General features: G+C 41.9%; 1 long non-coding RNA gene across 1 annotated transcript; it reads left to right on the forward strand.

Annotated features, from left to right (window-relative positions):
- Nucleotides 1-11,315: 11,315 nt before the first annotated feature.
- Nucleotides 11,316-13,943, forward strand: LOC149407801 (uncharacterized). Its single transcript, XR_016297112.1, has 3 exons — nt 11,316-11,636; nt 12,574-12,667; nt 13,687-13,943. It is a non-coding gene; the product is annotated as an uncharacterized LOC149407801 (long non-coding RNA).
- The last annotated feature ends 1,014 nt before the right edge of the window (nt 13,944-14,957 follow it).

Raw genomic sequence — 14,957 nt, forward strand, 5'->3', positions numbered from 1 at the left:
TAACTTGTCACCAAATTAGTAAACTTTCGAAAACGATTTTCAAGCTCATAATTTTAAAAACATGTACATGCATATCTTTGACCATAGCTCTGATACCATTTGTTGGAATTGATCTAGGGTTTAAGAAAATAATTAACGCTTCGGGAAGCGGCGAAATTCAAAAAAATTTCTTTTACAAGTAAAACCAGTTTGTACTAACCTAGACAAAAGAGCAAGTACACGTAATTAAAAACTATTATGAGCTAAGAAGTTTACTAACCTTTCTTGAAGCTTGATCTTTGAGAAGCTCTTAGAAAGTTGCAACGCTCGTCTCCCCTCACAGCACGTCCCTCTTTCTTTCCTCGGCACCTCGAGCAACCACGAAAGTTTCTATCACTAAATCACTCGAGAGAAAAGGAATTAGTGAGTGGGCACTTTTAAACACTACGACTTAAGAACGAGTCTTGAAGTCGCAGAGCTAAACTCTAGGTCAAATGAGGACCTAGGTGCCAAAACAAAATTGAAATTGACTAGAGAGAGAGAGAGAGGATCGGCCATTGTTCTAGAGAGAGAGTCTCTCAAATCTCTTAAACTTGGATGAATGAAAAGTGTGGAATGAGGCTCCTATTTATAGGAGAGGTCTCACCTTCAATAAGGTAGTTTCCTCTTCTATAGAATATCACATATTCATGAGTCAATTTCCCTTTTCCTTCAAAGAGTCACACGGCCAAGACTTGCCAAGCAAGTCCTTGGATTTGTTTCCTCTTTTATTTGCTTCTCTCTTGACCTTATTTGGGCGCCCACATGTTTCCTCTTAGGGGAAATTTGTTTCCTCTTTTTCTTTTGGCAAGTATCTTCATACATTCATGCACAAAATATTATCTCTTTTCCTTGGGTATTTGGGAGCCTATCCTCATCTAGAAGGAGCTTCTAGAAGCTTCTTCATTTGTTCATGACAACATGAGAAAAACCCATTAAGAATTTTCAATAAAATTCTTATGAAATGAAATTAATTCACAAGGCCCAATAATCAAGTTATGGCCGAGTGACATTAAGTCATCAAATGAACTTGTCAAAAAAATTTATTGACATTCATTTCATCATATGTCTCAAAAGACAAAAATACCCTTTTGACAATTTTCGTTCTTGTTTTGACTTAGGTTCCAGTTTAACTATTCCTACTCGATGTGATTCGTGACAGTGACCTCATGGACCCAAATGAACAAAGCTTGAGCTAAACACTTGGACTCAAAAGTTCACAAACCTTTTCCAAGTTTAGCTTAATGCCAACTGACTCCACTAAAGAGTTGACACTGAAAATCTCTCGGTTCAAATAAATTTATTTTCTACTCAAGAATTCAACCTAATTATGATGAGCGGATCCACTGAATATTATCTATGTTTACCCTTCATGAATGTCATCAGCTAGTCGGGATTTACTAAATTACCATTTTACCCTTCTAGTTGTTATTTCCTCAACTCCTTTGTCGCTTGTGAATAAGTTAGAAACAATGTATTGACGAGGAGCTAACAAGTCACATTGTTTCCTCCAAAAGAGTCAGGACTCAATTTGGACAGTGGCCAGTTCATTTATTCACACTCCAAGGAACAAAGCATGAGGTGACATACATTGCATTTCAGCAATCTTGTACATGAATTCCATATCTATGAGAACTTCACAAAGTTACTCATGACATTCTCACAACTTAGTACTTCACCAATAGGCCCCGTTCGGAATCACATAGTGAGTCCGAACTCTGACTTTCTCAAATGAGAATACTAAGGTGTGAAATGACATGTCTCATTTCAGGATTAAGGTAAGCATGATGCAATTCATACATAGTGACTTCGAGACATAAGAGGTTAAATGGTTTGATCTTATCTTATCTCTAGAAGTGCACTGGTCAATTCAGTACCTTCGGAAGATACCTAGAAGAACTATAGAGTCTCCAACTCTCAATGCCTCATAACCAGACATCATAGATTCTTCTAACAATCGTACTGAGGTCAATAGTCCTTTGACCCTAAGATTGCGAATATATCATTTTAAGCAAACTACGAAGAGTTTGTTCATGCAAATCTACATTTATCTCTTCGTAAGTTGTTTAGTTTGTTTATGGACTAAAGACTAAGGTTTTATCATAAAACTTCAAACAAGGAAGATTGAATGAACGTTTCAACTTTTTATTAATGAATAAGCAATTACAAGCAAGAGTCTTCATGAGACTTTATAACATCAAATGCATAATATAAAGATTACAACTCTTCTTGTGGGCACCATTGACAACAAAATTTCCTCTAGAAGGGAATTCATTTGGGCGGCCAACCAAGAGAGGAACAAAAGAGGAAACAAATCCAAGGGCTTCTAGAAGCCTTGTTGGCCGTGTGACTCAAGAGGGAAATGAGCAATATTTTCCTCATGAATATGTGATATTCTATAGAAGATGAAACTACCTTATTGAAGGTAATCCCTCCCCTATAAATGGAGCCCTCATTCCTCTCATTTTATTCATCCCAAGTTTTAGAGATTGAGAGCATCTCTCTCTTGCTTGGCCGCCCCTCTCTCTTTCTCTCTCTAGGTTCTCATTTGACCTAGCGAGTTTAGCTCTTCGACTTTGAGACTTGTTCTTAAGTTGTAGTGTTTAAAAGTGCCCACACACTAATTCCTTTTTTTCTCGAGTGATTCGTGTGATAGAAACTATCGTGGTTGCTCGTGTTGCTGAGGAAAGAGGAGAGACGTGCTGCGAGGGGAGACGAACGTTTTCAACCTTCCGAAGGCTCATCAACGTTCAAGCTTCTAAAAAGTTTAGTAAATTTATTATGCTCATAATAGTTTTTATTTACGTGTACTTGCTCTTTGTCTAGGTTAGTAAAATCGTTTTACTTGTCAAAAGAAAATTTTTAAATTTCCGCCGCTTACTCGAAGCGTTAAACTTTTTCTTAAACCCTAAATCAATTCCAACATGGTCGGTGTGGACCACAAATGTAATACACAAACTTTTGCAACGCTCGACTTGTGAATTTGAATAAAATAAACGAGCTTCCGTTTGTTACAATTATGTTTTGAGTGAATGATGGACGTATAAGTTTCTTGAGTTAATTTAAAATATATTAAGGTAAGGAGAAATCTCGGAATAAATAAAGGAATTATCGAGTTTATCTCGACTAATAAATTATTTCCGAGGAAATATTCCGGAAATTAATTTAAGAAATAAATTCTCAAGAACGAGAATTAATTCCGAGAAACCTTAAATATATTTTAATTAATTTAGAACGAACGAGAAAATTCTCGGTTCGAATCATATAATTATAATCCCTTCGGTTATGGGTTTAATTAAATAATTATATGAAGAGGACTTGGTTGTAATGATTTTTAAGGGACCCATTTGACAGAAAACAAGGAAAATAGATTGGTTTGTGAATAATAGGATAAGGATTGGTTGGCCACGTCATCAATCAAAGAAGTGAAATCTTATCTTAAGTGATGTATATCACTTGGTCGGCCAAACCACACCAACCCACGCAAGAAAAAAAAAAATATAAGGAATCTTCTCTTCTCCATCTTCTTCACTCACGCGAGCTCCACCTGCAAAGAGTAACAAAGAAAAAAAAAATTGACAACAACAACCACCAAGTCTCTCTCTCCGGCCGACCAACCACATCACCACCCTCTCCTCATCTCTTCTTCTCCGTGCTTGCGCTCGGCCAGCCGCCCATGTCCGAGCTGCGCGCACACCACCAGCCGAGAGGAGAAGGTCGCCGTGCGTCCTAGGAGCTCCGGCGAGCACCTCCGGCGGGGGAAAAGAGGGTGAGGACGGTCCAAATGGTCCGACTCTTCAAGTGAGGTATGGATTTCTTGGGCTAAAGTGAAGATTTCGAAATCTAGGGTTCATAGCTCAATTTGAGGGTTTTTGATCCGAGCTAAAATCAGTGGAATTGATTGGTTTTATTTGGTTATTGGACTTGATTAATGATGTTCCTAGCTCGGATTTGTGTTTTTGAGTCGATTTTTGAATGATTTGAGAATTTTGAGCTCGCTGTGAACAGCCTCTGTAAATTGACGTGGGCAGTTCGGTACCGATTTAACTTGGATTTGTTGATATTTTTCTTGGATAATAGACGTCATGAGGTTTCTAAAATGACCAAGAACGTGTAAATCCGTTGAGAATTGAGTGAGTTATGAATTTTTGAAATCTGTGTTTGAAAGCTGGGAAAAATGGGTATACCGAATTGATAAGCTGAAATTGTGAGATGCTTTTGAGTTAGCTGCCTTGGTCCAAAATTGGTTTGTAATACCTTGTTAGAAAGATGTGGATGTTAATTTCATTCTGAAATTGGAATCGTTGGTTTTCGGGTTGTGTAGCGGAAGTTATGACCCGTTCTTCACCGGGTGTCGAATATGTGATTTACTTGTTAATCCGGTGTGGATTCGGAAATGTTTAGGTTGATTTGAGAATTGAGATTTTTAATTGGGATTTGATTTGGAAGTGAATTTGAATTTCGAGACGTGAGAATTGAATTTGAAATGTGGATTTAATGACAAGTCTAAGAATTTTGTGACTAGTTAGTTGGATTCGTGTTTGGTCGTGTGACTTGTTTGGGTTCGGGTTTTTGAGTCGAGATGTCGGATTTGGAATTTTGGAAATGGATAAGAGTTTAGATTTAAGGAAGTAACTCGTTATCGAATTCCGAACCGACTCAAATCTAATCCCGACACTGGACCCTATATTTTTCAAGTAATTTTGAATCCAATAACTAACGGACTTTCAACCTCGGATGCTAGTTCTTTAGACGTTTCGACAAGCGTCAAGTATCTCAGAGAACGTGAAAAGCAAGACATCGCCAGAGGTCGTCGAGCTTCTATCACAGTATCCCAGGTAAGTGTGGAGACATAAGTCAACTACTTACCAAGGGAATAATCCTGTTTACGTGCATTTACGTGTTAATAATAAAAAGAGTAGGAAAAGCCTTAAAAGACACAAACACCAAAGATTAAGGCTTCAGCCACTCTTTTTGGAAAATTTAGTTCGGCTTATACCCATAGGTTCAAATGCTAACTTGAACCAGCCACGTTGCTATTTTGTTGTAGTTAGATCCCTCTGCTAACCATAGAGTTTAGCTAGATCTGAGGTGACAGGAGAGCATGTTGGACTCTCGGATTCGAGCCGAGGGTAGGAGTACCGGGAGTCATATCCCGAGTCTTCAACTTAAAACACTAACGAGCATAAAAGTGAAATGATAATTCTTTCGGGATTTAACCCGAGTCGTTCTCCTGTAAGTAGCATAGGTGTGTACTCTGAGTGCTGCAGAGTACCCGAACCCTAAAGAAATGATGTGTCGATGGTACCAAAAAGGAATTGAACCCTGACGGGCTATGAGGGCCTGGGGGATGGCGCTGAGTACTCATATTTCGGGGAGTCGACCAACAGTCGTACCCGACTTTGTTGCCAGGCTATGAAGGCCTGAAGAGCGGGGAGTCGACCAAGAGTCGTACCCGACTTTGTTGCCAGGCTATGAAGGCCTGAAGACCTTGACGGGCTATGAGGGCCTGGGGGTGGCGCCGACGTCGAATGAAGTGGTACCATTAGTGGATCCCAGACAGATGTTAAAACTCTTAGGCCGCCGGACGACTGCTGCTCGAAGTCTAAGGCTGGTCTCTTGTCGTTCTAGAGGTTATAGCGGGGGATGTGTGTAACCTTAAAGACGACAAGTACTAGTTAGAGTGTGTACACACGAGTCATGCTCTAGAACTTGTTAGATTTGCATCCTTGCATTCTTATGTGCCTGTTTGCACGTCACATGTTATCACATGGCATTAGTCGCTTTTATTTTTCTAGGTTAGACTCCCACTTACTGAGTCAATCGACTCATAGTTTTATGACCCTTGGTAATGTAGAGAAAGGCAAGGCGCCGATGTGAATAAGGAAGTCGTAGATGAAGACCAGACGTGTATCTCTTGACCTTTGGGCTAATGGGAACTCACCCGGGTTCAAATCCTTCTATAATAATATCTATATTTTGTTGAACCCCTTTCGTAAACTATGATCCCCAAACTATCCCTTGTATATATACTTAAAATTAGGGAGCTTGTGTATAAATAAGAGTCGCTATAAGACTCTAATTCCTAAAGTTAAACAGCGAAAAATTTACCCAGGTTTTCGTATAACCACTTATAGTACTTATATATGATCGTGTTATGTTTAATATAAATATTATGGTTATTATGTTGATTTGATTATGTTTCCGCTGATATGAGATATATTGTTATATATTGATGTTGAAATCTGAGACGTAACCCCACCGTCTCGGCCCGTGAGCCGCCGACGAGAGGTCGCGGGTCGTGACAGGTTTTGTGGTATCAGAGCCCATGTTTAGTCTTTTCTGTAGACTTGAGATACACGTTTCCGGTACGGATTGTGGGATCATGCTGAGCTTGCTGTTGCCTTCTTTGTTGATAGGACGTAGATAGTTAGTAAGCAGCGTCAGGATTACCCTTTTTGAAGCTTGTCTGACTAAGCCTCGGAGAAGGCTAGTCTCTTTTTGGGAGTCTAGATTTGTATAGATAGCGTTAGTTGCCATGTGACGTGTAAAGAGTAAATGCATGAATGCATGTTGCATATATCTTTTGACTTGATGTAGATATGATAAATGTTTGTGAAATGTCGTTTTGAGTTAGGATCGTGTGTTGATATGGTTTCTTTTCTCGCATTCTCGATGTTGTGACTTGGATTTAAACCGTGCCCTCTTCCATGTATAGAATTGAGCAGGCATGGGCCCTAGACGAAACCCGTCTAATGCCGAGAATGCTACAGCGGCGGATCTCACGGAGATTAGACGCGCGCTGGAGAGACAAGCTGCCGACGCAACCCAGAGAGATGAGATGAATCAGAGGTTCGCGCAGCAGCTAGAGGAACAGAACCGCACGATCGCAGAACTCTTAACGAGGCTGAATGCGCTGCCTCAACAGCACCCAGCGCCTCCAGTTCCAGGAGAACGACTAGGTAATCCACCGCCAGTGCCTGTGGATCATCCTGAGGAGCTTAACTTCCATATTCCTGACGTCGTTCCTCCTGTGAGCGAGCCGGTATACGAGAGGTTTCGTAAGCAGAAGCCTCCGACGTTCGATGGCCATGTTGATCCAGCTGCAGCTGAGAATTGGGTAAAGAAGATGCAGCAGATCTTTATTTACATGCAGCTGTCTGATAGCGAGAGAGTGGCTTGCGCTGTGAATCAACTGGAGGATGAGGCTAGGGGCTGGTGGGAAGTCGTGGCATCATCTGAGGATGTCCACTCAATGACGTGGGTCCATTTCCTAAATTTGTTCCATGGGAAGTACCTGAGTGAAGCTAACTTGTCGAACAATGGACGCAAGTTTATGAGCCTACAACAAGGTTCAATGTCAGTATCAGAATATACGACAAAGTTCGACACACTAGCAAGGTTCGCTCCTTCCCTAGTCCCTACTGATCAGGCTAGGACGTCTAATCAGTTAGGTGAGCATCGGAAGGAATTCTCGTACCCGTTCATCACGGCTACGCCTTCTGGGGAAAAGTACCAGTCTTTATACTGGTTTAGAGATGTGCCAATCCGAGTTCATGATCGGATAATGAAAGCAGACTTGATAGAATTGGAAATGGTGGGATATGACGTAATCCTTGGAATGGATTGGTTAAGTACCCACCATGCAATCATAGATTGCGAAAAGAAGTCGGTTCTATTCCAGAACCCAGGACTTGGACCGCTGCAGTTCCAAGGTTCCTCTCGGAAACCGAGTTTTCCGATCGTATCGGCGCTGAAGGCCATGAAGATGATGCATCAGGGATGCGCTGGTTACCTTGCAAGCGTGGTAGACGTCACGAAGACGGTCAAGCCGCAGCTACAGGAGATTCCAGTTGCTAGAGATTTCCCTGATATTTTTCCAGAAGATCTTCCAGGGCCACCTCCTGATCGAGAAGTTGAGTTCAACATAGAACTCATTCCAGGCATAGCTCCGATATCGAAAGCTCCATATCGTATGGCTCCAGCGGAATTGAAAGAACTGAAGACGCAGCTACAAGAGTTGCTTGACAAAGGGTTCATACGACCAAGCCATTCGCCTTGAGGAGCACCGGTCTTGTTCGTCAAGAAAGCAGATGGTTCTCTACGGCTCTGTATTGACTACCGTGGATTGAACCAAGTAACGATCAAGAACAAGTATCCGTTGCCGCGGATCGACGATCTTTTTGATCAACTGTCAGGGGCGACAGTGTTCTCGAAGATTGACTTGCGTTCGGGATACCATCAGCTGAAGGTTCGAGATGAAGACATCCCGAAAACTGCTTTTCGTACTCGATATGGTCATTACGAGTTCTTAGTTATGTCGTTTGGATTGACTAACGCACCGGCAGCGTTCATGAACATGATGAACCGAGTATTTGAGGACTTTCTGGATAAGTTCGTGATCGTGTTCATCGACGACATTCTAATCTACTCGAAAACTAATGAAGAGCATGAGCAGCATCTGGAGCTAGCGCTAAGAAGGCTGAGGGAAAAGCAACTATACGCCAAGTTCTCGAAGTGTGAATTTTGGCTGGAGCGTGTAGTATTCCTTGGTCATGTTGTCAGTAGCGCTGGTATCATGGTAGATCATGCTAAAGTGGAAGCCGTGAGGCAGTGGAGTCAGCCAAAGACAGTCACTGAAATAAGGAGTTTCTTGGGTCTTGCTGGCTACTATAGGAAGTTTGTGGAAGGATTCTCTAAGTTAGCCATGCCCCTAACCCAACTAACCCGTAAAGGACAGAAGTTCCTTTGGACCGAGACCTGTGAGAAGAGCTTCCAAGAGCTCAAGAACAGGCTGACAACCGCTCCAGTGCTCACCATTCCACAAGGAGTCGATGGATTCGCTATTTACTGCGACGCGTCTAAGCAAGGTTTGGGCGTTGTTTTGATGCAACATGGAAAGGTCATCGCTTATGCCTCGCGACAGCTGAAGGATTACGAGACCAGGTATCCTACCCATGATCTAGAGCTTGCTGCTGTAGTGTTTGGACTCAAGATATGGCGACACTACCTGTACGGAGTCCATTGTGACATCTATACAGACCACAAAACGTTAAATTATCTCTTCACTCAGAAGGAGTTGAATATGCGCCAAGGACGTTGGATGGAACTCCTGAATGATTATGACTTTGATTTACATTATCATCCTGGTAAGGCAAATAAAGTCGCAGATGCGCTTAGCCGGAAATCTGTAGCGTCCTTAGCAAGTTTGGTTGAAACATCTCTTCAACTAAAGGACGATGTTCAACAACTAGAACTTCAGTTGATCTCTGGGAGATTAGCTGCTCTCAGCGTACGTCCGATGTTGCTGGAACAGATCAAAGATGGTCAGTACGCAGACGAATATCTTCTTGGGAAGATGTTTGAGGCTCAAAATGGTAAAGAAGGTGACTTCAAGTTGGATGAGAACGAGGTTCTAAGGTGCAATGGAAGAGTTTGTGTACCATCCAACAAGGAAGTTAGAAAGCAATTGATGGTAGAAGCTCACGGGACACCCTATTCGGTACATCCAGGTGTGACAAAGATGTATCAAGACTTGAAAAATGTATATTGGTGGCCAGGAATGAAGAGAGATGTAGCTGAGTTTGTTCAGAAGTGCCTAACTTGTCAACAAGTTAAGGCAGAGCATCAAAAACCAGCTGGACTACTGCAACCACTTGAGATTCCACAGTGGAAATGGGAGCAGATAACGATGGATTTCGTGTCAGGTTTGCCAAAAACCACAGCTGGTCACGACTCCGTCTGGGTCATTGTCGACAGATTGACCAAATCAGCTCATTTTTTGTCCATCAAGACTACTCACACCGTGGATAAACTCGCTGAACTCTACATCAAAGAGATTGTCCGTCTACATGGAGTTCCTAGCTCAATCGTCTCTGACCGTGATGGTCGTTTTACGTCCAAATTTTGGAAGAGTGTACAACAACATTTGGGGACGCGATTGAAATTCAGCACTGCATTTCATCCCCAAACCGACGGCCAAAGTGAACGCACGATCCAAGTGTTAGAAGATATGCTCCGAGCGTGTGTTTTGGAATTCCACGGCTCGTGGAGTCGTTATCTTCCCTTGGTAGAGTTCTCGTACAATAATAGTTACCAAGCGACGATTGGGATGGCACCCTATGAAGCTCTTTATGGGCGAAAGTGTCGCTCTCCAGTTCATTGGGATGAAGCTGGTGAGAGCGAGTACATCGGGCCTGAATTGCTCGAGCAGACCACCGAAGCGATCAAGAAAATACAAGCCCGGATGAAGACAGCACAAAGTCGTCAGAAGAGCTAGGCAGATAAGCGTAGAAGACCTCTAGAGTTTGAGGCAGGAGATAAAGTCTTTTTGAAAGTTTCCCCGATGCGTGGTGTCATGAGATTCGGGAAGAAAGGAAAGCTCAGCCCGAGATATGTTGGACCTTTTGAGATTCTGGAACGAGTAGGCAAGGCAGCGTATCGCCTAGCCCTACAGCCGTCTATGTCCAACCTTCATGATGTGTTTCACGTATCGATGTTGCGGAAATACATGTCTGATCCTTCACATGTACTGCAAGATCAAGAGGTGGAAATTTCTCCTGACATCAGATATGAAGAACCAGCTGTTGGGAGCTTGATGAGAAAGTCTTAAGGAATAAGACAATACCTCTAGTCAAAGTACTATGGAAGAAACACTCCGCAGAAGAAGCTACTTGGGAGCTTGAGAGCGAAATGCAAAAGAAATACCCTGCCTTGTTCTAAGTTTCGAGGACGAAACTCTTCTAAGGGGGTAGAGATTGTAATACACAAACTTTTGCAACGCTCGACTTGTGAATTTGAATAAAATAAACGAGCTTCCGTTTGTTACAATTATGTTTTGAGTGAATGATGGACGTATAAGTTTCTCGAGTTAATTTAAAATATATTAAGGTAAGGAGAAATCTCGAAATAAATAAAGGAATTATCGAGTTTATCTCGACTAATAAATTATTTCCGAGGAAATATTCCGGAAATTAATTTAAGAAATAAATTCTCAAGAACGAGAATTAATTCCGAGAAACCTTAAATATATTTTAATTAATTTAGAACGAACGAGAAAATTCTCGGTTCGAATCATATAATTATAATCCCTTCGGTTATGGGTTTAATTAAATAATTATATGAAGAGGACTTGGTTGTAATGATTTTTAAGGGACCCATTTGACAGAAAACAAGGAAAATAGATTGGTTTGTGAATAATAGGATAAGGATTGGTTGGCCACGTCATCAATCAAAGAAGTGAAATCTTATCTTAAGTGATGTATATCACTTGGTCGGCCAAACCACACCAACCCACGCAAGAAAAAAAAAAAATAAGGAATCTTCTCTTCTCCATCTTCTTCACTCACGCGAGCTCCACCTGCAAAGAGTAACAAAGAAAAAAAAAATTGACAACAACAACCACCAAGTCTCTCTCTCCGGCCGACCAACCACATCACCACCCTCTCCTCATCTCTTCTTCTCCGTGCTTGCGCTCGGCCAGCCGCCCATGTCCGAGCTGCGCGCACACCACCAGCCGAGAGGAGAAGGTCGCCGTGCGTCCTAGGAGCTCCGGCGAGCACCTCCGGCGGGGGAAAAGAGGGTGAGGACGGTCCAAATGGTCCGACTCTTCAAGTGAGGTATGGATTTCTTGGGCTAAAGTGAAGATTTCGAAATCTAGGGTTCATAGCTCAATTTGAGGGTTTTTGATCCGAGCTAAAATCAGTGGAATTGATTGGTTTTATTTGGTTATTGGACTTGATTAATGATGTTCCTAGCTCGGATTTGTGTTTTTGAGTCGATTTTTGAATGATTTGAGAATTTTGAGCTCGCTGTGAACAGCCTCTGTAAATTGACGTGGGCAGTTCGGTACCGATTTAACTTGGATTTGTTGATATTTTCTTGGATAATAGACGTCATGAGGTTTCTAAAATGACCAAGAACGTGTAAATCCGTTGAGAATTGAGTGAGTTATGAATTTTTGAAATCTGTGTTTGAAAGCTGGGAAAAATGGGTATACCGAATTGATAAGCTGAAATTGTGAGATGCTTTTGAGTTAGCTGCCTTGGTCCAAAATTGGTTTGTAATACCTTGTTAGAAAGATGTGGATGTTAATTTCATTCTGAAATTGGAATCGTTGGTTTTCGGGTTGTGTAGCGGAAGTTATGACCCGTTCTTCACCGGGTGTCGAATATGTGATTTACTTGTTAATCCGGTGTGGATTCGGAAATGTTTAGGTTGATTTGAGAATTGAGATTTTTAATTGGGATTTGATTTGGAAGTGAATTTGAATTTCGAGACGTGAGAATTGAATTTGAAATGTGGATTTAATGACAAGTCTAAGAATTTTGTGACTAGTTAGTTGGATTCGTGTTTGGTCGTGTGACTTGTTTGGGTTCGGGTTTTTGAGTCGAGATGTCGGATTTGGAATTTTGGAAATGGATAAGAGTTTAGATTTAAGGAAGTAACTCGTTATCGAATTCCGAACCGACTCAAATCTAATCCCGACACTGGACCCTATATTTTTCAAGTAATTTTGAATCCAATAACTAACGGACTTTCAACCTCGGATGCTAGTTCTTTAGACGTTTCGACAAGCGTCAAGTATCTCAGAGAACGTGAAAAGCAAGACATCGCCAGAGGTCGTCGAGCTTCTATCACAGTATCCCAGGTAAGTGTGGAGACATAAGTCAACTACTTACCAAGGGAATAATCCTGTTTACGTGCATTTACGTGTTAATAATAAAAAGAGTAGGAAAAGCCTTAAAAGACACAAACACCAAAGATTAAGGCTTCAGCCACTCTTTTTGGAAAATTTAGTTCGGCTTATACCCATAGGTTCAAATGCTAACTTGAACCAGCCACGTTGCTATTTTGTTGTAGTTAGATCCCTCTGCTAATCTTAGAGTTTAGCTAGATCTGAGGTGACAGGAGAGCATGTTGGACTCTCGGATTCGAGCCGAGGGTAGGAGTACCGGGAGTCATATCCCGAGTCTTCAACTTAAAACACTAACGAGCATAAAAGTGAAATGATAATTCTTTCGGGATTTAACCCGAGTCGCTCTCCTGTAAGTAGCATAGGTGTGTACTCTGAGTGCTGCAGAGTACCCGAACCCTAAAGAAATGATGTGTCGATGGTACCAAAAAGGAATTGAACCCTGACGGGCTATGAGGGCCTGGGGGATGGCGCTGAGTACTCATATTTCGGGGAGTCGACCAACAGTCGTACCCGACTTTGTTGCCAGGCTATGAAGACCTGAAGAGCGGGGAGTCGACCAAGAGTCGTACCCGACTTTGTTGCCAGGCTATGAAGGCCTGAAGACCTTGACGGGCTATGAGGGCCTGGGGGTGGCGCCGACGTCGAATGAAGTGGTACCATTAGTGGATCCCAGACAGATGTTAAAACTCTTAGGCCGCCGGACGACTGCTGCTCGAAGTCTAAGGCTGGTCTCTTGTCGTTCTAGAGGTTATAGCGGGGGATGTGTGTAACCTTAAAGACGACAAGTACTAGTTAGAGTGTGTACACACGAGTCATGCTCTAGAACTTGTTAGATTTGCATCCATGCATTCTTATGTGCCTGTTTGCACGTCACATGTTATCACATGGCATTAGTCGCTTTTATTTTTCTAGGTTAGACTCCCACTTACTGAGTCAATCGACTCATAGTTTTATGACCCTTGGTAATGTAGAGAAAGGCAAGGCGCCGATGTGAATAAGGAAGTCGTAGATGAAGACCAGACGTGTATCTCTTGACCTTTGGGCTAATGGGAACTCACCCGGGTTCAAATCCTTCTATAATAATATCTATATTTTGTTGAACCCCTTTCGTAAACTATGATCCCCAAACTATCCCTTGTATATATACTTAAAATTAGGGAGCTTGTGTATAAATAAGAGTCGCTATAAGGCTCTAATTCCTAAAGTTAAACAGCGAAAAATTTACCCAGGTTTTCGTATAACCACTTATAGTACTTATATATGATCGTGTTATGTTTAATATAAATATTATGGTTATTATGTTGATTTGATTATGTTTCCGCTGATATGAGATATATTGTTATATATTGATGTTGAAATCTGAGACGTAACCCCACCGTCTCGGCCCGTGAGCCGCCGACGAGAGGTCGCGGGTCGTGACAACAAACTCTCTTGGCAAAAGGTAGTGTTGCCAAGTCTCTAAAGCTCGAATCAATGTGTACATCTCCTTGTCATAAGTGGGGTAGTTAAGGGTGGCCCCACTCAACTTTTCACTAAAGTACGCAATCGGCCGTCGATCTTGCATGAGAACTGCTCCGATTCCCACGCCGGACGTATCACACTCAACCTCGAATGGTTTATCGAAGTTAGGTAATGCGAGACAAGGAGGGTTGATTAATGTTTCCTTGATTGTGGTGAACGCCTCCTCTTGTGCTTGCCCCCATGCGAACGCCACCTGTTTCTTCATCACCTCCGTGAGCAGGGTAGCGATCGTGCTAAAATCTCTGACAAAGCGCCTATAAAAGCTCGCTAAGCCATGAAAACTCTGCACTTGTGCAGCGTTTGTCGGTGTCGGCCACTCCTGAATAGCTTTCACCTTCTCCTCATCTACCTACACTCCTTTTGAACTTACAACAAAACCCAAGAAAACAACGTGATCGATGCAAAAGGTGCACTTGTCAAGGTTAGCAAATAACTGTTCATGTTTGAGTACAATAAAAACCTCACGCAAGTGTAAGACATGATCATCCAAAGTCTTGCTATAAATCAAAATATCATCAAAGTATACCACCACAAATTTACTAATGAACGAACGCAAAACATGATTCATAAGTCGCATAAATGTGCTAGGTGGGTTAGTCAAACCAAAAGGCATCACTAACCATTCATACAACCCAAGTTAAGTTTTAAAAGCGGTTTTCCATTCATCCCCCTCTTTCATTCTAATTTGGTGGTACCCACTCTTTAAGTCAATCTTAGAGAA

The sequence above is a fragment of the Urtica dioica genome, chromosome 1 (assembly GCF_054948205.1).
Source record: "Urtica dioica subsp. dioica isolate 48M chromosome 1, U.dioica_male_clone48M_v1_H2, whole genome shotgun sequence".
NCBI classification, from domain to species: Eukaryota; Viridiplantae; Streptophyta; class Magnoliopsida; order Rosales; family Urticaceae; genus Urtica; species Urtica dioica.